The sequence below is a fragment of the Python bivittatus genome, unplaced genomic scaffold (genome assembly GCF_059951505.1).
Source record: "Python bivittatus isolate LINGU-HERP-01145 unplaced genomic scaffold, Pbiv_v1 ctg000080_np1212, whole genome shotgun sequence".
NCBI lineage: Eukaryota > Metazoa > Chordata > Lepidosauria > Squamata > Pythonidae > Python > Python bivittatus.
Genome location: NW_028277035.1, coordinates 36,961,312 through 36,984,883, shown reverse-complemented (window position 1 = coordinate 36,984,883; position 23,572 = coordinate 36,961,312). Strand labels below are relative to the sequence as shown.

At 37.9% G+C, this 23,572-nt stretch overlaps 1 long non-coding RNA gene across 3 annotated transcripts in view; it reads right to left on the bottom strand.

The window, feature by feature from the left end:
* LOC103052532 (uncharacterized) overlaps positions 1-23,572 on the bottom strand; it is a 67,278-nt gene that overhangs the window by 34,063 nt on the left and 9,643 nt on the right. Inside the window, exons 2-4 of one of the 3 annotated variants that reach the window (XR_015795059.1) lie at positions 17,659-17,838; positions 10,670-10,728; positions 10,023-10,172 (exon numbers count right to left, since the gene is read on the bottom strand). This is a non-coding gene — a long non-coding RNA (uncharacterized LOC103052532). The remainder of the gene's footprint in view (positions 1-10,022; positions 10,173-10,669; positions 10,729-17,658; positions 17,839-23,572) is intronic. The other 2 variants (XR_015795058.1, XR_015795060.1) reach the window with 2 other exon arrangements.

Here is a 23,572-nt window from a genome sequence, read left to right as displayed (position 1 = left end):
GCAGTCTTACTAACAGCACGTGCAGTCAGACCATTTCAAAAGATAGCAGCTAGGGACATCCGATTTTCATTTGGGGAAAACCTTGACCAAGTTTAATGATCGGAAACAGAAGCCAATAATGCCATCTTCACCAGTTTTCTCACTCTTCTCACAGCAATAAGAACACTTCCGGCAGTCTTTGAAGGAGTTTTATAAAACGTAGATAAGGAACATCTTAGCAATAGATTACATGGCCTGCTTAAGTGCTCAGCAAACAGTAGTTACAGGGTTCAGGGGATAAAACAAACAACATCCAGGCAGGAAAAAGGGCAGAAAAGAAATGCATGTGCTTTAACAAAAGAAATGCTATGACTTTCTGGTCCTTGGTCTTTTTCTCTCTCCTAATACCATTTGTCTAATAAAGACATAGGAAAGGCAAACAACAGAACTAAAAGGACACTCTTGTGGAAAAAATAAATTCCAGGCCATTATGTCCACAACTCTGATTAAGTCATTTAGCCAGAGCTTTCAAATATGTTAGCAAGTACTGAGAAAATATTGTGCAATCCAATTGAATCACTCAGAAAAGGCTGAAGCTCAGTCTTGCTAGTAGTGTTTCTGTATAATAAGAAAAATGTATTTTCTGAAGCTAAAAAATAGCTTTTGTTTTTCTTGTTTCTTAATGATATATTTCTTCCACTGCAGTCTAGTTGAGGACTGACATTTGTAAAGCATATTTTAGAGCCAGAACACAGAATGTAAGTGCTTAAACACTACAGTTAATCTTACACTGGGATGACAAGCCCCCTCATGCCATTTTGACTTTTGCCCCCTCAAGAGACCTAAACACGACCAAGACAGCTTAGAGGAACTGAAGCAAAATCATACATGTATTTCAAAGGAACATACTTAAAGAGTAAACTGTTTTTACATGTAGATAGCTAAGTAGCAGAGATTAGCTTCATCTCCCCACCACCACCCTCCATTTAAATCTCATCTCCTTTACTAAATCTTGTTTCAGCTGAGTTGCTCCTTACAGCCCAGCCACATCAGCAACTAAGAGTACACTGACCTCTCTTACTAGATTGCCATAAGAATGATATATGTGAAGGGCTTCAAATGTAGCAGAGTTTGATAGATTTTGTGGCATCAAGTCAGCATCAACACTTAGAGACCACATAGAGAGATATTCTCCAGGAGGAACTCCCAAAACTTGGTCCTTCAGGTTTTCCAACGGTGCACCCATTAGTGCTGCAATTGAGTGTATTCACCTTGCTGCTGGTTGTCATCATCCTCTCTTTCTTCTACTTTTCCCACCATTGAACATTAACTTCCCAGGACTTCCAACCAGGTTCCTTGAGCACTTTAAATCTACAACTGATCCTTATCCCCCCATATTAATGCCAGATCTCATTTGTTAAAAATCACATTCAGGAAATATTTGTTATTACTCTAATAAGATTATTCATGCAACATGGTATTGCTGTTGCATCAATCCTTATGAAAATGCTAGAGTCTGCACAATTGTTGAAAAGAATTTTGTAGCAGATGGCTGCTCTGGTTTGTCTTATAAACTGCATTTTTAGCTTAATTATTTCCATAACAGATCTAGTCTCAAACCTTCCAGCAACTTTTGCTTTTACTGGGGAAGGGAAAAAAACATTTTTACTTGAAAGTGGTCACTAAATTATGGCAATTATTATTGTTATAAATAAATATAATTATAAAATTACTAAAATGATCAAATTAAATTATTAAATAATTATTAAATAATAGAATAATTAAAATTATTCTAGCCATTTTGATACTGTTATATAATCTTGATCAAAAGATCAATCTTTGGATATTATCTTCAGGCGTTCTCCATTTTAATAATTTTTCAATAATTTTGAAATTATATGTTACTTTATCATTCTGTCAAATAGACTGTTTTAACCAGCTTTTTTTTATTTTTTTATTTTATTTTTAGATTTTTTTATCCTGCCTTTATTATTTTTATAAATAACTCAAGGCGGCAAAGATACCTAATATTCCTTCCTCCTCCTATCTCCCCCACAACCACCCCTTGTGAGGTGAGTTGGGCTGAGAGAGTGAATGGCCCGAAGTCACCTAGCCGGCTTTCATGCCTAAGGCAGGACTAGAAATCAGAGTCTCCTGCTTTCTAACCCAATGCCTTAACCACTAGACCAAACTGGCTCTCTAAATTAAATATTTTAAATAATCTATTATTTATTATATATTTATTATAAATAAATTAAATAACCTATTACCTCAGTGTGGCATAGCTATTATTTTGTTTATATTCTAACTCTTCCCAAAGAGCTCTCTCATATACACAGCTCTCTTTTAACAGCAACCCTGTGCGGTAAACTACATTCATGAGTGAATGGGAATTTGATCCGGTGGTCTGCCTCAGACTGGTCAGTTCATCTTTCCCACTTTGACAGACCTTTCCTCCCAGAATATTCATTTTCCCACTAATTCTAAACTCCCTTTAATCTCATAGAGAGAAATCCAGAGATTTATGTTCTCCCCCCACCCCATCCCAAAAATTGAATGTGCAGCAGAACAAATTGTGTGATGCTATTGTGCCTTTTCCAGCCAGGAGAGAATCGGAGGTCTGAGCAGCATGGCATACCCATTTGCCTTCCTACTCTCATTTCCAATCTTAATTTAAAAATGCATGTCCACTTCCTATAATACAATAGGAAGGAAATAGAATAAGGTAGGGTGCCAAGCAACAAAGTCTATCTCCAATTTAGATTCTCAAAATGACCCTACAAAGCTGTCAGTAAACAAGAGAATCATTAAAATAATCAGCCTTCTGAATCTTTAGATTTTCTTCTCAACAGGTACTATAGAAATCTTTTTTTCCCCTAGTCAGTGGCCCCAGGGACAAATCATTTTTTCAGTGTGTCCACTTCCTTCCTAGTCACCTCTCAATCTATATTCCTATAACAGGTATGAGCAAGTAAGCTAGGTTTGCAGGACATAAGGTTTAACAAGCCACCCATACTCCCTTTCCTGTCTGGTTAAACTGGGGGAATACCAAAATCCATTGTTCCTTTCTGGAAAACGGTGAAAACTAAAGATTATCCAAAATCACTAAAAGTGAGGTGTAAGAAATACAAATGCAGTACTTCTCTTCTTGATTTAAAAGTGTGTCGTGATCTTCGCTGCATCTTTTTCAGTAACTTAATCAGTCTGCCAGCCTGCCTTCTCCATGGTCCATTTGTATCTAAGGCTCTTTAGCATGAATTGCTTGCCAGAGGCCTTAGGTGCTGTCACAAAAAATCCTCAGCAAAGCACAAAGATGAGAGAAATACAGAAACAGAGCAAAAGTAGTACCCAAAAGGAACAAATGGGTTTACCTACAAAGAGGGAGACCTGTGAATGTACATGCATGCATGCATGCATGCATGCATACATGCATACATAGAGGTGCAAAAAACCGAAATGAAATGGTCAAAGATAAAAAAGAGATTTAAAGAAATATCTACCAGCACAAAAATGGAAGAGTGAATGCTATGGGGGGTGGAGAGCAAAGGAGGCTAGGCGAGAATGTATGACAAATATAGAACACTGAATTAAGCTGTTTACTGCTGAATGAATGTTTAACATTTAACACAGAGATTTCTAGTAGGTTACTTTGCTCTGGAAGAGGCCTAAAGCGTGATTTGAGTTGCGTACCTTTAGAACAAGGCATTCACGCGGCAGGTGCTCTGATCCATAACAAGAGCTCACCAGTAGTGCTTAAACAAAGAATTCAAATACATAAGAGACAATATAAGCACATGCAGCCACATGGAAGAATGGATATACAAGGCTACACTCACAGACAAAAACCTAATTCAAACAGCATTATATTCATGAGACCAAGTAAAAATCCGAGATTATTCACTCACAGTCTAATATCTTGTAATTATAGAGAGAGTGCCTGCCCGTAATGTTCTACAATCAGAATAAGTCACTGTGAGTGTGTTGATTGACTAAATAAACATATACATCTTAAACTTGCCCAATTTAAGAAAAAGGTCTCAGATATCTTTTAAAAGATTAGCATTCAAGCTCATGCAGCACTTTTGCACTGCCAAGTACCAGAACACCATTTTTTTTCATTCTTAATCCCTGCCCATCTGAAATGCATTCTGTTTTCTTGTATCCCATTTTAATCTAAATCAAGAGCCAGATATTTTGTTTCTTTTGTTTCTTCGGAGTCTCAGCTGTATTTCATCCAGTCTTTCTCCTCCTTCAACAATTTCCTGGACAATTCAAAAGCTCATCTTTGTCTGAAATAATATGAGTTAATTGTGAATGGCACACTGGTACTTTAAATACAGTGTATACAATAGGAACTAGCAAAACAGCATAAGGCTTGTCTTCCATATATATTACAAGAAAAACAGTCATTTAAACACACTTGTGCCACCTGCAATTAATTCCCCATACAAGTCTTGAAAGTGTTGAGTCTCTGCACCCAAGTACAAAAGGGAAGCATGAATAACCCCCAAACTCTGCTCACAAATGTAAACAGCTTCAAGTACTTGGGAAGCATCATCTCAAGTGATGGATCTTTGGACAAAGAAATTGATTCCAGGATCAGCAAGGCCAGCCAGGCACTGGGGTAGCTATGTACTAGAGTGCTCAATCAACACAACATCCATATCTCCACAAAGCTGAAAATCTACAGAGCTGTGGTTATCCCTTCTCTCCTATATGGATGCATATAGTCCTGGACTCTGTACCGAAAGCACATCAAACAACTGGAGAAAAGTCAAATAATGTGCACTCTCTGCTCCATCCTCAGCATTTGTTGGCAAGATCATGTCTCCAACCTGGAGGTCTTGGACTGCACAGAGTCCACCAGCATTGAGCCCCTGATTATCAGAGCCCAGATGTGGTGGGTGGGAGACATGATCAGAATGGATGACCACTGTATGCCTCGTCAGTTCCTCTATAGTGCACTGGAGTCTGGAAAGAGACCACAAGGTCAACCAGGCAAGTGCTACAAAGACGCTGTGAAAGAAACCCTACACCACTGTGACATCCAGCCAAGGGAACTAGAAGCTGCGGCTGCTGACAGAACTTGCTGATAAGCCCCGTGCTATGAAGCCTCCACCAGCTTTGAAGACAGGTGCCGCCAAAAACTGATGGAAAACCATGAGCAGCTTCATAGAATAACACCCACAGTTACTACAACAATGGACTTCTAGCGCCCCCATCGTGCTAGACTGCACTTCCAGACTGGGACCGCAGAGCTACCTCCCTGTCCACAGTTGAACTGTACCACAGAGTGTCTTGTTCGAACCCAAAGAACTGTTCGGGTTTTGCTGTTGTCAGATTGTAATTGAGAATTATGGAGATGTGAAACAAGACAACTTATTTGATTTATTTCTGGACAAACTTCAGGTTCTTATTAGTAACATTTCTTAAGTATATATACCACTGAAGTTTCCAGATAAGTCAAGGAGTGCAAAGAGACAAAACAAATCACATCTCAGAGAGGGTATCATGGAGTTTCATTTATCAAGATTTTTCAATATCATTGGGGGGGAAAATGAAACATTAGCAGCAGCAGCAGCTTAAAGACTATTAAAACAACACAAATTTCTGTTCTTACTACTTGACCAGCAGACAGCATGATAGAAAATACAGGGCAGATGGGAAACAAATTGTTTTGGAATTTCATTTTCTTGTCATTTTCTCAGTAAAGTTTTCTTTCCTCAAAGAAAGCCATTCTAAAGTCACAGTCAATCATATGAAATAATATGTGAAGTATTCTCCCCTAAATCCTTCTATACAATTTCACAATTATAAAAGATCAGACTGAAAGGCTATACCAATAATTTATCCCTATCCTTTAAAAGAAGGACATCGCTAACCTTCCTGCAAGAAGATAATGCACAAACCAAATACTTTCAAAAACTGGAAAAGTCAAATAATGCAAAATAATACATGAATTTCAAGAGAAGTGGCTCTCCCTCACCAAAAAAAAAAAAAGGGAGTACAGGAATTAAAAAAACACAGCAGATTGTTTTCACATCAAGTTAGTGCTTGAATCCCTGAAAGGGAAAAGTCAAGGAAAAAAATATATAAGAAAGTCCCCAATCCAGTGCTTCCAGTACATGTGCGATGCAGTTTCGAGGACTCCCAGCCAGCATGACCATTAGTGTGCTATCTCTACATCAACTCAAAACTATGGAAGCTGCAATCATATTCCTTTTCAGAAATGCAAATTCAACAGTGAATCCATGAATAGAACATGGCTGCAAGTAATGAAACTGCACAAAGGCAGTACAGAACTGAAGATCATTACAGCGGAAGCATCTGAAACTCAAAATCTGTCTTCCAACATTGGGGTTAATTCCTTCAGATAATACGTTTCTTTTTAAAATGCAATTGTTGTCTTCCTATAAAGCCAGCATTTCCCATATTTAATGAAAGTCAAGAAAATCTAAATAATGTTGCCATATATACCAGATGTATAAACAGTGTGTTACATCTTTTGGAAAATTAAGAAATGGTTATGGAAAAACTAATGAGATACATTGTGAAGTCAGTCTTGTTAGATACATGAAAACACATTAATACATTAAAAAAAGCACATCCCTCAATTTATTTAAAAATCAGATCTTTCCAAAATAAATGTCTATTTCAATGCCTTACGATCAGAGTGGGTGGTCCTTTCCCCTGGACATGCTGTGTTTTATCCGAGAGCTTCTCTTGGCCTATTCTTAAAACTGAACTTGTTGGCTGGGGTCACACACTGTGCATGGTTTCTTGATCAAGCCATCATAGCTTGATTCATGCATTGTGCTAAACCACAGACCAGAGTTTACAAACTACACCAACTATCCACACATCATACTTCCTGACATTACTGACATTGGGCCAGTCATTCTCTCTCGGCCCATCCCACCTCACAGGGTGGTTGTTGTGGGGAAAAATAGGAGGTAGAAGTATTAGATATGTTTGCCTTGAGTTATATATAAAAAAAGGTCGGATAAAAATATTATTATTGTTGGTCGCACAGTCAGCCAGATGTTTAGACTAGATTTGGCATTTTTATCCACCTATCAAGTCCTTCCCAAGGACCTGGAATAGGCAGATGTTGTTTGATGGTGTTAAAGATTTGCCACCTTGAGTTATATATTAAAGAAGGCAGGATAAAAATATTATTATTGTTGGTCACACAGTCAGCCAGATGTTTAAACTGGATTTGGTACTTTTATCCACCTATTGAGCAGTCTCCTTTCTGCTCAGATGGAAGAAGCTTGTTTTCAACCAGAAGCTGTTGGACTGCATCAGCTACCACAGTGATAGCAATTTGAAAGCTGTTGGTAAGCAGGCAATTGGCCTGTAGTTGCCTGGCACTGCCCCTTTTGTTGGATCTTTCATTATCAGGCAGGTTTTGCTAGATGTTAACCAATCTTCAATTTCACCTCCTTGTAATATGTTGTTAAACTGCTTGGCAATGAGTGGGTGCAGACCAGTCAGATGTTGTTGCTGCTGTTGTTATTACAGCTTAACAGAGTTATCTGAGTGAAGATTTTAATGTAGCCCAATCATCAACAGCAGGGGACAAGAACAAGTATCAACGGAGACTTGCAAAATGCTCACAATCTTTAGATACACATCACCTTTTGTTACAGATCATTTAAGTTCTAGGATGGGATATGCAAAGTAATCACGTATCTATAATCTACAAATACAATTGTTCATGAAAAACTAATGCTTAAATAATGAATTCACAACTGTCTTTCAAGAGATGGTGAAATCCCTCATTTGGGCTGATTTTAGTAGTAATCTTATCTATGTTCTGATGTAGTTTTAAGATTACAGCCTCGTTGCTGTTGCTTTGTCGGTATATTGTGATCCTTTCAAATTATGCATTTATTATTTCATTATGTTGTATTCTTTTCTACTAAAAGCTGCTTTATTATTTATAATTTCTTCTTTGTATTAAAAATCAAGTCAACAGAAGTTCTCATTGTCCTCCACAAGAGTTCCACCACATCTAACTTCAAATTGCTAGGAAGACCAGGGACATAAATATTTGCTCCCTCTATTCTTTCCTTTAAATTAGCCTTACAAATTCTCTTTTCAATAATACAAATTTATTAATATCTATCTAAACTTATTCAGGGCTGAAATCTTCTGTAAATGGAAGAATGCATGCAACAGAAAAAGACCAAGGTGTGTTGGTATTTCACAAAATCCATTTATAGGAGGAAACAAGAGTTGAAAAGTAAATTGTATTTTATTAGGACAAGAAGAATCTCAAGAAATTTGTATTATAACATTTGTTTTGTATTTCTAGACATTTAATGTTAAAAGAAAATAAGCTACATAAGAAAAATGAATAATTAGTAAATATGTTCATATCACTTAAAGACAAAGAATGTTTATAATAATTTCTCAAGATTAAGGGGATGGCCAATTTACTGTTATTTGTGAATCACAGTATTGTTTTCAGGTTATTTGGCAATCACACTGGAAAACTTTCTGGATCTAAAGGTCATTTACAAAAAAAAATCAATTTAATTCATTTCAAGAACCAATATCAGACTGAGTACTTAAGAGACTAAAATTAAATTGACTCAAATTAAACATCTTAGTATAAATCACTCTGAAATTTCATGGTTTTAAACTACATTCATTCTCTAACAGTTGGCACTTCTAAAGTGATTTTGAATTAGGCAAACAGTGTACTAGTACTGCAAAATTTTATTCAACCACAACAAAATTAGTATTTTATTTCAAAAATATATTTATCAAAATTTTGAAAGAGAAATCCAGAGGGAGGGAAAAATCAAGAATCACTATAAACTACACTGCTTCGGTTACTCAAGGCGGAATATTACCCTGCATTATTGCTATGCATTCTACAATAGCTTGAAGTTACCTTGGAATAGACTTTAGAAAGTGCAACTGATTCAGAAGACAGCAGCAAGAATGCTGGTGGGCACTTCCAAGCAGGACCACACTATATCGGTCCAGCAAAGTTCCACTGATTGAACTGTACCTGGAAAAATTTGGCAAAGTGTTGATGCTGACTTTCAAGCAATAAAGGATGTGGATCCAGGATGCCTTAGACCTATCCTTCTGTTATATCAGCCTATTCACATTCAGATGGAAAGGGCCTGCTCTGTATACCAAAAGTGGTGAAGGCAAAAAGTTTTAACCATGGCCACACCAAAATTATTCAACTTCCTGTCCCAGGAGACTAGTTTGGCATCTTCTAATATTTAGGAAGGCATTCATTTCATATGGAATGTAAATGTTATTTGATGCTTTATTTTATCTGCTGTACCAAGTCTACTTTTACCATATGACCTTTCTTTTTCTTGAAACTGTAACTGTATGATATTTGCCTTGCACTGGCTATAACTGTCCTTATCTGCCATAAGTGGGATATGGGCACTAAAAGGGCAGAATGTAACTTACTATATCAACAAAATTAAAGGTGGAGGACACTCCAAACCATGTAACCTATTCAGCACAAATTAAAACCCTGGTAGTATACAAATTATTTGCAAGTCACTAACCAAATGGCGATGCTATATGTGAATAAGAGTATTTAGGCTCTTTAGCCTTTTGTCTCATCTGCCTTCTACTTTGCTTAGCACAGATCTTTATCTCCTTCCCACATATTCCTGCTGGTTCAGCTAAAGCCTAATTCCATGTTAGCCCAACACATGAAAACAAGGCCTAGTTAATGAAATATGGGACCCATTTAAGTTTAAAAAAATGATAGTCATATAAATGTATTAGAAACATATATGTACTTGAATAATATTTGCATTAGATAAGTATATACAGAATTGTAATTGTTTACTGTTATAATGATATATTAACATTTTTTTCTTTGTTGTATTTCTTTCACTGTTTGGTTAAAGCACTTTCTATGTGTGTGTGTTTTCTTTTTCTTCTTCTCAATAATAAAAAATATAGGCCTAGGAATAAGCAAATGCTTTCAGAATGAATAGGATTAGGATTTTGCCTTTCAAAGCTTAGCAAAAATGCTAGGGAATGCATCCTACCTTGCCAATACAGTTGTGCCAAGATTCAGCTATGAATATTGATGCTCACATCATTCCGTCCTTCCTCAAGTTTGCTATTAGTGCTCACAGAAAGAAACTGAGCCAGGAGAACTGAGAAACAAGAAGGCAGACCCAGGACCCTCCAATGATCTGAAATATTAAACAAACAAGCAAACAAAAACACCCAATGAAGACAAAGTGTGTACAACAGCCTCTGAATGTTGAGTGTCAATTAAAAACAGAAAACAAAAAGTGAGAGCAGAGAAGAGTAAATTGGCTTCTTGAGCTCTAAGCAACTGACTGAATAGCACTGAAGTATTTTCTATTAGAAGACAAGAATATATAATCCTTATTTCTTTAAAGTATTGCTAGGGCAAGTTCCAGGGCAACACAACTCCAACTTAGAAAAGAAAATCACAAAGTGATTATTAAATTATAGAAAAAACCATTCAGTTTTAAAAACGGAATATGCTTGAACAAAACTCCTGTTTGTAAATTTGCTGATTACTGACAGTTTATTTCCAGTCCTGCTATGTATATAGCACTCTTCCAAGCATGAATCAGTTTCCTTGCTTACTTCCCCTATTTTCAGCCAATTTTTGCCATCAGTTCCAGTATCAATGTGACCAAAACGTATAATTAAGTACCTGCAATGATCAAGTGGAATTGTTCTCATCAAGTTGAGAATGTTTGTTCTCATTTTCTCCTGAGGAGAAAAGAATGAAAAGAAATATATTAACTTATTCTGAAATTAAGTAGGTAGCAAAAGAAATAACTGAAGTATAATTTAGGGCATTTTAGTTAAAGAGGCTCCAAATGATCAGGTTAAAGGTTTTCTAGAATTATAAAATATTTTTAATAGAAGAACTTACAAAAGCACACATATCATTGCTTCTTCCCACACAAGGAGGACAAATTAACTTGCTCTGTTCTGCACTATTCATCTCTGGCACTCCTGGGAAGTGAGAGACCAGGGTTGGGCCTACTGGCTCAACCAGGTCTCCCTCAGTCGCACCCACCTGCTGCCCATGGTTAGAGAACAGAAGCCTAAAGAATGGAGGATTTCTAACCTGACCACTCTGTAGGATGAGCTATGCACACATATAAAAAGCTCCTTCTTTAGACCACAGTAAAATAAGGGAGGTGGAGATCAAATTATGCTGGGGGCAGAGCTTCTAGCTCCTTTGGAACATAAACGAGGGCAAATGACTCCATTAAGATGTCCTCTGCTGCAATGGATCATTTTTAAAAAGTTAATTGATTACTTCAAACTATTGCAGCACTTCTCATGGAAATATATGTTGATAAATGTCAATTCAAGGTGCTGATTATCCCTTAAAGTCCTACGAGGCATTGGGCCCAGTTATCTGAAGGACTGCTTATCTCCTGTGTTTTCTGACTGGCTGGCAAGAAGTGACAGAGTGGATGCACTCCAGGCCCCCTAATCGAACAGTATCATCTTTCAGACCCAGGAAGTGCACCTTCTCTGTCATGGCACCTGCCCTCTGCAATGAGATCCAAATGGCTCCCATCCTGATGGTGTTCCACAAGTCTTTAAAGACACAGCTGTTCCCCCAGGCTTTGTGGTAGGCTGGATGGAACACTTCGTTAGATGTGTTTGTTATATGTTGCATATGTTTTGAAGTTAGATGTCCAGATTTGCCATTTTGCTTATTTCCCTTACTGTATTTTTATTTATCTTATTGTATTTGTGTTTGTTTTTTATATATTGTGAGCTGCCCAGAGTCAAGTCAAACCAAATAAATAAATAAAATGATCAACCAGAAATTCAGTCAAAAATTATTGAACTGGGTGATAGCCCTAATATAATTAGCCCAAGTTGAAAATACAGTTTTGGATGACTAAGTAATTCCCCTAAACTCAAGAGAACTAAAATATTGATTACACTTTGGGAGTGAAAATGTTTATTACGCCACAAATACAAAAACATCAGCCACAGCTGCACAATAGCTACAAAACACAGAGGCTGCTTTAATAATAAAGCTTACAAAATATCAATAAATATTAAATCTAAAAGAACTTCTTGGGGTACTAAAACATAGATAATTATTAGCAATTATTTTCTTTGCTAATGCATTTCAGAGATTAACAGCACCACCAGCACTCCTGCACAATGGGGAAGCATTAGCAGACTTGGGACTTCCCCAAGGTTACTAAAGCTATAAAAATATCTTTGAGGGAAAGGGGGGAAAGACCACCCTCCCTCCCAAAAAGACATTTAAAGGAGAACTGGGCATATTCAGTGTCCATGGAACACTGAGTCAGTTGGGGAAAAAAATATGGGCCACAGGAAGAAATGGAATTGGCCGGCAACAGGCAAACCACAGCTGATAATAGCGGTAGGCAGGATAGGTAGGCTGCTGGATGGACAGAAGAAGCAAACAGCTCTTTCTCCAAGAGAGTCCAGCAGAGTCATTAGACACCGATACAAAGAGGATGGAATATCATGTCCTTCCTTATCTACCAGATGTATAATTTTCTGAGGATGTGAAAACTGCCCAGAAAGCTCAACCCAAACTTTTAATGTATCTGTGTACTTTCTACAGCCTTCAAATAGAAGTACCTCTTCTAATTCAGCTCACACCGTATTTAGTATGAAACAAAAACAGCACTGCTAAGACAAATCTTAAAGTAAATGTAGCTAGTTTTTGCATATTGCAAGATAGAGGCATCTCTATTTAGGAGAAAGCTACTTATGGCAACGCTTTAATATAACTGACATTGAATACTATGTACCAAATCAAGTGGTTTACAATATTGTTGGGACATTATAAAAAACAAGCTTCCCTACCAAATTTGGGGAATTTGATATTTTTATACAAAAACAAGACAGTATAATCTGTCATTTCCATAACTCCAACCCTAACCCTTGATAATGCAGAAAAAAATAAGCTGCATTAAAAAAAATCAAATACTAAGGTTACAGTTCCATATATGGATTTGTCAAAATACAAATTATGAGGTGGGCTTTATTAAAACAAAAAGTCTTGCCATTAAATCAGCCTTAATAAATCCTTTTATTACTCTTTCTAACACAGAAAAGGAACAGTAACAGAAACTGCCATTATACAACATCCTGTAAACAATAGGAGCTAGCTATTCTACACACCTTCCCCAACACATAGAAAGAAAATCATTCCTGACCGTTCAGAGAAATGACAGTCCAACTATTGTCTTTGCTCAGTGACTATGAAAATGTTACGCAAGAAAGCATATTTGTCATCCAATTTAGAAATGCCTATAGGAATGTGCCAGTGACAGAAACTGCATAAGCAAACAGGTATCAGATAAAAGATATTGCTTCAAAACTACATAACCCAGGTTCATAGTTCTTAAATATAATCTCTTAACTGGACTCAATAAGAGGGACTGGTCAAAAGCACAATGGGGACCCTAATTTCACATTTTCCAGTATATGTTTTGGCCAAGTAGCACAGAAAGTGAGGAAGAAAAACATCAGATCTTTATTCATAAAGCCTCAGGTCATGGGATAATAGATAGCGTAAAGTTATGAAGCTACTTCATTACAACCTTGTTCGAGATTTTTTTAAAATTTCATATGCTGCTGTTTCTTTACCAAGCCTAGTTATGTCACATTCACTGTTGGTCTTCAGTTCCCAAAAAACATCTACTGTAGTCACTTAATGTTAAAGGTCTAGGCAGAAATTATACAGGAATAAGAAAAAAAGAAATGATGAGGTTTCAATTAGAATGTGTCTTGTCTGGTTTTATTTGATGTTGATCAGACATACACACATACAAAAAGAGGTCAAAGGTCGCAGCACTGGGACCCTGGAATTTGGCAACAGGATATTAAAACAAAGAGGGAACTGATCTTCAGAAATCTAAGCAGCTGTAGCTCTTAGAAACTGCCAAGACTATTTCACTCACAACTGGGGGAAGGGGAAGCTGAATTATTGTATTTCAAGGAAACCCTCTAATGCCCTGCTTGATTTTCAAATGATCCTTTTCCCCCAAGAGAAAGAAAAGTCTACAACTGCACTCTGCAACTGACAGTGAGACACCCATTCCAAAGCTAGTCAGCCAGCTGTCATGTGCTAAATGCATCATTGGTATCGATTCATCCCTTCAGACCCTGTCAGGACTGTCGCTGGCTCTTGCAGCAGAACAATGCAATACAGAAGGCGGCTGTGCCCTTGTCTCATAAACATTTTATGCACTGGAACCCCAGGCCACTTTCGGATGTCTCCTTAGCTGATGTGAACTTTAGAATAGCTTGATCTGCTTCCTCTGTTCAGACAAGTAGTAAGAGACAGCCCAGAGAAGGCCAAGAAGCAAAGGGGGAGGGGTGGCGAGAGAAGCTTTAATTACCTTCATGGTGTTCCAGCCCTTCCCCCTACCTTTCTTTCACATGATTGCCTTTCATTGGCACCAGCTTCATTACACTCTCAAAAACAGTCTCTTAACTCCTTCGGGATCCAGGTTCACATGCAAACATCCTGACAGACAAAACACAATCCCCCCCATCTTAATCTCACTGATATGCAAAGATAATAGAAGGCCCGCATCTTACAGCCCTATTGTCTCAGAATAGGAAAAATGTGCAATATTTGTTCTACAAACGGTTTAGAGATGGAAAATCTACTCATAACCTACATAGTATGGTACTAATAATTGTTTACTGTACATTAGGATTGTGTGTATAGTGCATTAGGCGTTTGAATTAAACATCCATTACAATAACACTTCATGCATATATTAAAACAGTACATTTACACTACCACATTTTCCTCAAACTGCAGCTCTCCTACTATTTCAACTACTAAGTTGCTTGAAGGTGAATGCTTGCAGAGTAGCCAAAGGAAAGACGAATGTAGTCTATTCTGGGTCTGAAAACAGTAGATATTTAATTGTGTTATAAGTTTAACATGCTTTTGAAAATAAACCAATTCTTTCTTTAGCTGACAAACACTGGCAGATTGAAGAAACAGCACTATGCCTTATACGATAGAGAGAGCAAAATTTAACACAGGTATGACAGACCATTGCTCACTACCTTCCATTTTGGTGCACAGTCCATCACACATTGTTATGCTAAGACCGCAATCCTTTACATATTATCTTCAAAATAAACTCATTGCATACTCATTTGGAAAAAGAATTTACACAAGAATAGGCTATACAAAGCCTGTTATACAAAACAGGAGATTTGAAATGTAAACAAATAAAGTAAAAGGCAATATATAACTCGACCTCTAATTTACACAGAGAAACCAGCAGAAACCTGCCAATTAGCAGCATATAAAACTGGATAAATTGGATTTAAAATCAAATACCATTTTAAAATGTACATGAACAAGTATTACTGCAGCAATTTAAACATTGGTTGGTAGCTAAATAGAGCCATTATACAGCCTTGGAGCATAATATAAAGCCTTTGATTATGCAAGCCTTTTATACTGCAGATATATTTCTGTGTAGAGACAACGGACACATTTCTGTTTCTCTCTCATACACACACACATTCACAGAGATAAGTAAGACTGCTTGCACAAAAGTCAGAGTTCTGGCTGGGAGGCCCAGAACAAGAGTACAGGATCATCCATATTGGACAAAAACCGTGGCAACTGCTACTCCTTGGGTTCACTGAATTATTTGCCACTCATGCTGCTTAATTAACAGGAGCCTTTGTGCGTTCATTAGATGCTACTGAAATATACTTTGTTGTTGTTGTTTAGTCGTTAAGTCGTGTCCGACTCTTCGTGACCCCATGAACCATATTGCGCCAGGCCTTCCTGTCCTTCACTGCCTCCCTGAGTTTGCTCAGTTTCATGCTCATTGCTTCAGTGATGCTATCTAACCATCTCATCCTCTGCCGTCCTCTTCTCCTTTTGCCTTCAATCTTTCCCAGCATCAGGGTCTTCTCCAAAGAGATCTCTCTTCGCATTAGGTGGCCAAAATATCTGAGCTTGAGCTTCATTATCGATCCTTCCAATGAGCAATCAGGGTTGATTTCCTTTAAGATTGACTGGTTTGACCTCCTAGCAGTCCAGGGAACTCTTAAGAGTCTTCTCCAGCACCACAGTTCAAAGGCATCAATTCTTCGGCGCTCGGCCTTTTTTATGGTCCAGCTCTCACAGCCATACATTACTACTGAAAATATACTTACATGGAAGTAAATCCCACTCCACTAATGGGACTGACTTCCCACCAAATCAGTACAGCATAGGATGAGATTAAAAATCTTTTGCAGTATATAAAAAAGACTGCACTGATCTGGAGAGATTCTTACTACAGTACATATGACCAGCAAGCAGCTCCGTGAAAGTTATTTGCCTGACAGACCGTACAGTTTCACTCTTGGGTAATTTCAAGGATGTGATGGGGGAGAACAAGGAAAGTACAGTAAGAAGTACTTAAATAGAACCCTGTTGGTTACACCATGGTGTGTAAGGCAAGAAGATGGAGAAACCACCATCATGCAAAAAGCAGCAGTGAACTGCAAGGTTTCTACACATAGAATACAACAGTACACTGAAAAACCTATGCTCACTTGCACATTTCAAAGAAGGGCTAGGGAAAAAAATGGAATAGCCAAGTCCTTGCTTTGTAGATGAGCTGAAGGGAGACATAACAACATACCCTGTATGTTCTTGCCAATGGCAGGAATATGCCTTTGCTCTTTTCTTCCTCTTGTGCATATTGGGAAGTGTCACACTTCCACTACGCACTTGATTACTTTTTCCAGAAAATTCTTAGCATGCACTGAGAATGTGGTTTCATCTTTGACCAAAAAACAAACAAACAAACCCATCCTGTAAGTCAAGCTGAACTGCTGATTACTCAGACATGCCCATCTTTGCTTGGCAACAGTATGGAAATGATTTTCTACTACCTTCTTCCAAGTTTTTCTTTTTCAAATTCCCTGTTCTGCCTACAGCTCTAGAATTTCCTTGTGGTCTCCCATCTAAGTACTAACCAGTCTGGCCTTCTTCACTTTTTCAAGATCAACCAAGTTTGGCAAGGTACCATCACCTGCAGTGGCATCGGAAGAACAATAGAAATGTTTGATGGACTCAAAGAAACTTTAGCAGTAAATATATACGTATTTATGGATCACAAAGGAATATGAGTGAAACAGCAAATTATTAATCCAGAAGAAAATGCTAGCAATTTCAAGTGAGCAGGGCAACCTCCCTTGACCGCGAGTTCCAAAATTCAAATTAACAGCAAAGAGTTATGATAATCAAAATCTTATCTGTTCACCTGCTATCCTTTGTTCTAATAAACATCAGAGAAACATATTGCTTGTCACATTCAAAAGATTAAATCAACCCCACCAGAACTCTCAAGATCTGTTGAACTACAGCTGGACTGGAGATCATAGTTTTTTTTTTTTAATCTGCGCTCAGTCGTTACCGACTCTGCAGTGACTGCTTGGACGAGTCCTTGCAGTTTTCAAGGCAAGGTGTTTTGGAAGTGGTTTGCCAGAGCCTCCTTCCTAAAGCAGAGCCCAGCTGGCGCGCGGAGGTGGAGTTTCCGTTGCTTTGCGCCCTTTTCGGGCGAGCGCGGTTTCACGCTTACTGGCAACTGCTCCTGACTCCTTTTGCAAGGCGCCGCCAGCCGGAGTGAGAGTACCCATTTATCTACTCACGTGAGTTTTCGAACTGTTTGGTTGACAGGAACTGGGGAGGAAACAGGAGCTCACCCTGTTAACGCGAAGGCTGGACTCAAACCGCTGAAGCGTTGACCATTTCTGGCCGGCAACTTTCAGCGTCATTAAGCCGCTGCGCCACCACGTCCCGGAGATGATAGTAGCTGCAGGCTAATATATCTGAAGGGCAACAATTGGGAAAACTAGATGAGACTTTATTGTATGTATTATTAAATGTATACCTGGTCTTTATGTATACATAAGCACTTAAGAGGGTTTACAATAATTAAAACAAAGTACAAAATACCATCCAGTTACATAACTGGTAATCTAACTTTTCAAGCCCAACCTCTTGAGACTCCATTTCTGCCATTTTTCAGCCCTAGAATGTTTTCCTACAGTGGTTCAGCCATACATTTTGATGTCAGGCCGTAGCTATTAATGGCCATAGTTATTGATATATTAGGGAAGAGTAATTTATCCACCATTTTGCAAGCTTTTTTTTTTTAAAAAAAACTAGTCATTAACCAATTACTCTGATAAGACATTAATAAGCATCAGAAGAGTTCAAGGAGTTCTTTCTAGCCCAGTTTCATCCAAAATAAATTAAAGAACATGTTCTGTGTGAAAGAAAAGCAAGCACATTTCTTATGTACTGTAGTACATGTAATGCTCGTTAAATAAAAATCAAGCTTTTTGATCAGTATTCAGACAATAAAAGCATGCAGTAATTTTTTTAATATATCAGCATTGTTACAACTGAACTTATTTTGCACGTATATGTATTTAAATTACAGGTATTCTACAAGTATTGCCCAAATTTTAACTTTATCAGAACGTATATTTAAAATGTTGATTTATATTTATACAGAGGACGGTGTACTTTTCCCAATTGCTTTTAAACGTTTGACATTTCTTTCTTCTATATGTCACAGCAATCAAACAGGGAAGCATATTAAAACCAATAAAACAAATACACTTCTACATTAAAGATAAGCCCACATATTTACCACATATTTCATATTTTATAAGGATTATAATTTGCCAGTCCCTCCCAATTTTTACAAAACTTTGAGAAAATGAGGAGCCAAAAGGGGGAAAAAAATCAGATTTAAAAGCATCTTGACTGAACTTAATAAATCCAGACATTCTATTTATTAATTTTTGTTCTTATAAATATGCTAAATGAGAACTTTAAGCTCAGCTACAATGTGGTTTATTTGGCTTTGGTTTAGTATATTGTGTCAACCCAACTACTGTGGTTTGTAAGCCATCATTTATAGCTTAATATTGTATAGTAGTATAGTAGTATTAGTCCAGCCAACTGTAGTTTATTCAAACCATGACTGTCTTACCATGGACTAATATAAAACGTGCACCCAGCAGAGACTCTTAATAACTTACTTCTATTATTTCCAACTGAGGCCATTCAACTGATTTCAAGAATGGTTCCATCACTGGCACATTTTGTATAGTTCACCATTATAGCAGGGTGGGGTTGCACCCAGTGATATCAAGCTAAGAACAGCTGCCTCAAGAGTAATTTCCTCAGAACAGACCTGGCTCACAAGATCACACAATGAATTTTTAGCAACAGTAATATGCAATTGATATTGCCTCCACAACAGTGCCCATCCAGGATGTTTCTAGCATAAAGAAACTCCCTAGCTTTTTGATGTTATATTAGCGCCTGCTACATATTGAAAAGAACAAAGAAATCCCAGTAAATTAGAGGGATCATCAGAACTAGCAGGCAAACAGTCTTATACCGATGTAGACCAATATACATGAATGTAAACATTATTAGGAAGTTGCACATTAGTGCATCAGTATTACAAGTATAGCGTAATTAATTGTATACATTACAAGTATAGCATAATTAAGTGTATTTCTACCATCTTAGTTATAGAACTCAGTTTTGGAGTTGATGGTTATCCAAATCACAGCTACATACTCTTTAAGCCAAGAAGTCAGCGGAAAGGATGAAGGACAAATAAACAGGGCTGTAGCCAGGAAACTGGGCTGAGCCAAAGAGATATACATTTGAAGGACAGTCTGGCTGGGCTTGGAGATACATGCCAACATAAATAGTTATTTTAATACAGAAGGAAGTACAGCAATTGCTGTAAGGGTGCAAAATAAGGCAGGCGGAAACTAACTGGCACCTGACAGATAAGAAGTACAAAATATACAAGACAGAGAACAAAGCAAAGATACAAACTAGGAACCAGTCAACAATTCCTAGGTAACAAGCCAGCCAATAGAGTCATTAAATCACTTCCTGCTAAACCTTAATATAGCCTCAGGATGGTCTGTGGGGAAACATGTTGTGTCAGCCAATTACACTAGAAGCAGAATGACCTACTAGCATCAACATTACCGATCCAGTTACATGGACAGCTCCCTGTAGCAAAGTGGTCAAAACAGACTCTATATTCAAGGCCAAAACCAGGAATTCTCCAGGGATTACACACACCAAGTTAAGGTTGGCAAAGGTAGACTACACACTGGCCAATTTCTGATGGTGCTTGGCACCTGGTGGATGCTAGACTCTTGAAGAATAAATTGTAAGCTGTTTTTCCTACTCAACCAGCACCACCTTGTATAAGATGGTTCTCTAACCATACACTCCATTTGGTAGAAGGCATGGGACTTAGCTGGCTGCTGGGCACACTGGTATCTGTATGTATCCCAACCTCATTCCTATTTTAGTAATGGGGTCTTTTTTTGGTCCAGTGGACACATTTGGAATTAACAGGACTATCAGATCTGCAAAAATCTAGATGATCACTACATCAGGAAATAGTTATCTATATTGCTTTGCTTTCACTTAGTGATTGTCCAGATGTATAAAGCCCACATTTATTTATTTAACAAATTTATATGGCAGCTCATTTCACATAACGTGACTCTGAGTGACGTATATCTACTAGCCTTAACATTTTGGAAGCATGTTTGGGGCATTTTCATAAAATGACTGCCTGGATCAACCACAGAATGGCTCCCAAACTGAATGTGGCTAGGCCCAAAGCACCCATACCCCAGATGAGGCTCAATGTACCCATTTCTCATAAAATGGTTGAGGTATCTCTTCACCACCCCCTCTTAGATGCTATCCAGTAACCCAGGTAACTTTTGTTGGGGGCAGGAATAGGTGAGCACATTTCAGGAAAACACTATTTCATTTTCTAAGAATAGCAACAGAATCTATATAGATGCTAGTGGCATCCTTGGAAATAATGATGCTGCAGATTGGTGCTTTGTTTTGCTGTATGCCAAGTTTTTTTTTTTAACCTAAAAATAAACTTTAAAGGAGTATTGTCATATGTGTCAGACCTGACAGGCTACAAGGAAGTGTCAAAGGACATCATTTTGACTATAGAATTTGGGTCCTATGATAAACGCAAAAAAGAGGAAGACAAGCAGGCAAACACATTAAAAGAAGAAATATCTGTCTATCAATAGCTATTACATAGAATTATGCCTTAAAGTAGATGGCAGTATATCTCCAGTTACCAGATACCGGATAGCAGCTATCAACCTCCAATCCTGCTTAGGGAGGCAAAACAGCTAGAATAATTAGACTTTCATGTCTAGTATATCTAGTATATCTACTTCATAATTTTAAGAGTGCACATTCAGGGTCATTTATCACAAATTTGTTAAACCTTAAATAGGAAGAGATTCCCAAAATGTAACAAAACATTCACAATGTGTGTCACTTAACTATAACAGCTGAATTCCCACACCTGGTAACTTTCAGATGTGTTTGGCCTATAGCTTTCTGAATCTCATGCTGACAGGAAACTCCAGGAGTTAAATAACCAACATAGTAATAGCTAAACAGTATCAACCTGGAAAAAGTGGAATGGTAGCAGTAGTAGCAGCAGCAGCAGTACGTAGTAATACTAGTAACGCTTAATCACTGGCACATACACAGCAGCTTGATTACAACACTGCCACCATTTTCTTTGTTCAAACAAGGAAACAAGCTAAAACGGGCCATGTGTTGCAAACTGGCGTTAAAAATGGGCCTTGGGCTTGAAAAAAAAAATCACAAAACTACTAACCATTACACTGGAGAACTGCTATTAACAGAGTAGAACATTTTTTAAAACTATTTTTATTTGGATAACTAAGATTCCAGACAGACCAGCAAGGAAAAAGGTACTTTTTAGTTACCACCATAGTTCAAGATTGGGGAACCTATGGTGCCCTTCAAAGATTGCAAATCCCATCAGTTCTAGCCAACATGTTTAAGGGTGAGGAATGTCAGGAGTGGTGGCTTTAAGAACATCTGGAGGACCACATCAAGGAGTCTACTGCAGAGTTTGCAAAGACGCTGCTTAGGGAATGTATTCTGGCTTTTTTACAATAAAACAAATGAAAAAATCTGCATGGATTGAAGTTATTATTATTTCTGAAGTTACTATTACTAACTGGCTTAAATCCAAAAACACCAGTTTAACTGGTTTTTCAGTTTGGCTTAGTTTTAAACAGTTTTCAGTCTTTGCTGCCTAGGAATCCTGCTCCTATTTCTTCCATTCCTCTGAATTATATATCTTAACTAATGGGGGAAAAAAACTGTATCAACTACCTATCTTTTTAAGCATGGAATTTTTAGTAATACTGCCCATTACAGTCACTTCAGAAACTTATTTTTATTTTAAAGGAATAAAGGAAATAAATTTCCTTTATTTTTAAAGGAAATACTTAGAGACCGCTGTCTACTATGAGCTCTGCTACCTGTGCTATGGACCCATGCTCCTTCAGGTGACTAAATAGGGTCTCTGTACAGCTGGATTCAGGAAATGATTCATGGATCTCTGAGAAGTGGTGATATCCCCCCTTTTGAAGAGGACATCTTTCAATTCAACCCTGACTCCAGCTTTCCTTTTTAAGGAAGGTTGTTAAGAAGGTGGCAGGGTATCCTACAAGCTGATTGTCTTGTTGGGATTCAGACCCCATCATGGGATAGAAATAGCCTTGGCCACTCAAATGGACCTCTGAACCCCTTCTGATCTGATTAGACATCTCAACAGCACTCCACTGAATTCTTGTGGATTGCCTATAAGCATTCCAAGCTGGAGTCCCTATTCTGCAGTGATTTCACTTCTATCTAACTGGGTAGTTTCACTGGGTAACAGTGATTGAGCTGGTGGTTACTCCAATGCAGAGTACCACTGGGCTTGGCTTTCTCCCCTGTGCCATTCAATATCTGTATGAAGTTTCTGGGAGAGGTTTGGGGCAAGATATCAATATCCTAATGATACATCACTGGAGATGCTGTGGAAGTCTTGAAACAGTTTCTGGAGGTTGATGATGATGATTACATGCCATCAAGTTGTTGTCAACTTTTAGCAACCACACAGATTTTCTCCATAATGCTCTGTCTCTAACCTGGTCCTTCAGCTCTTCCAATGGTGCACTCTTCACCACTGTAATTGAGTCCATCCATCTTGCTGCTGGTCAACCTCTTCTATTTCCTTCCACCTTTCCCAGCATTAGAGCCTTCTCTAGATAACTAAGTCTTCGCATAATATGCCCAAAATAAGATAATTTGAGCCTGGTCATTCATGCCTTGAGTGAGAACTCTGGGTTGATTTATTCGATAGCAAGACAGAGATTTGCAGAACACCTTTTTTGCAGTCACTTAGCAGTAACTTTCCAAGCCCAAATCAAAGTACTACTTATATGCCAAAAAGCCCATACACTGGGGCATAGGAAGACATTTCTGTTAGATTTATATCCCAACTTTCCTTTAAGGGTTTGCAGTGATATAGATAGATAGATAGATAGATAGATAGATAGATAGATAGATAGATCGATCGATCGATCTTCCTCCTCCTATTTTTTGTCACAACCATCCTGTGAGGTAGGTTGGGCTGAGAGAGAATGACTGGTCCAAAGTCTC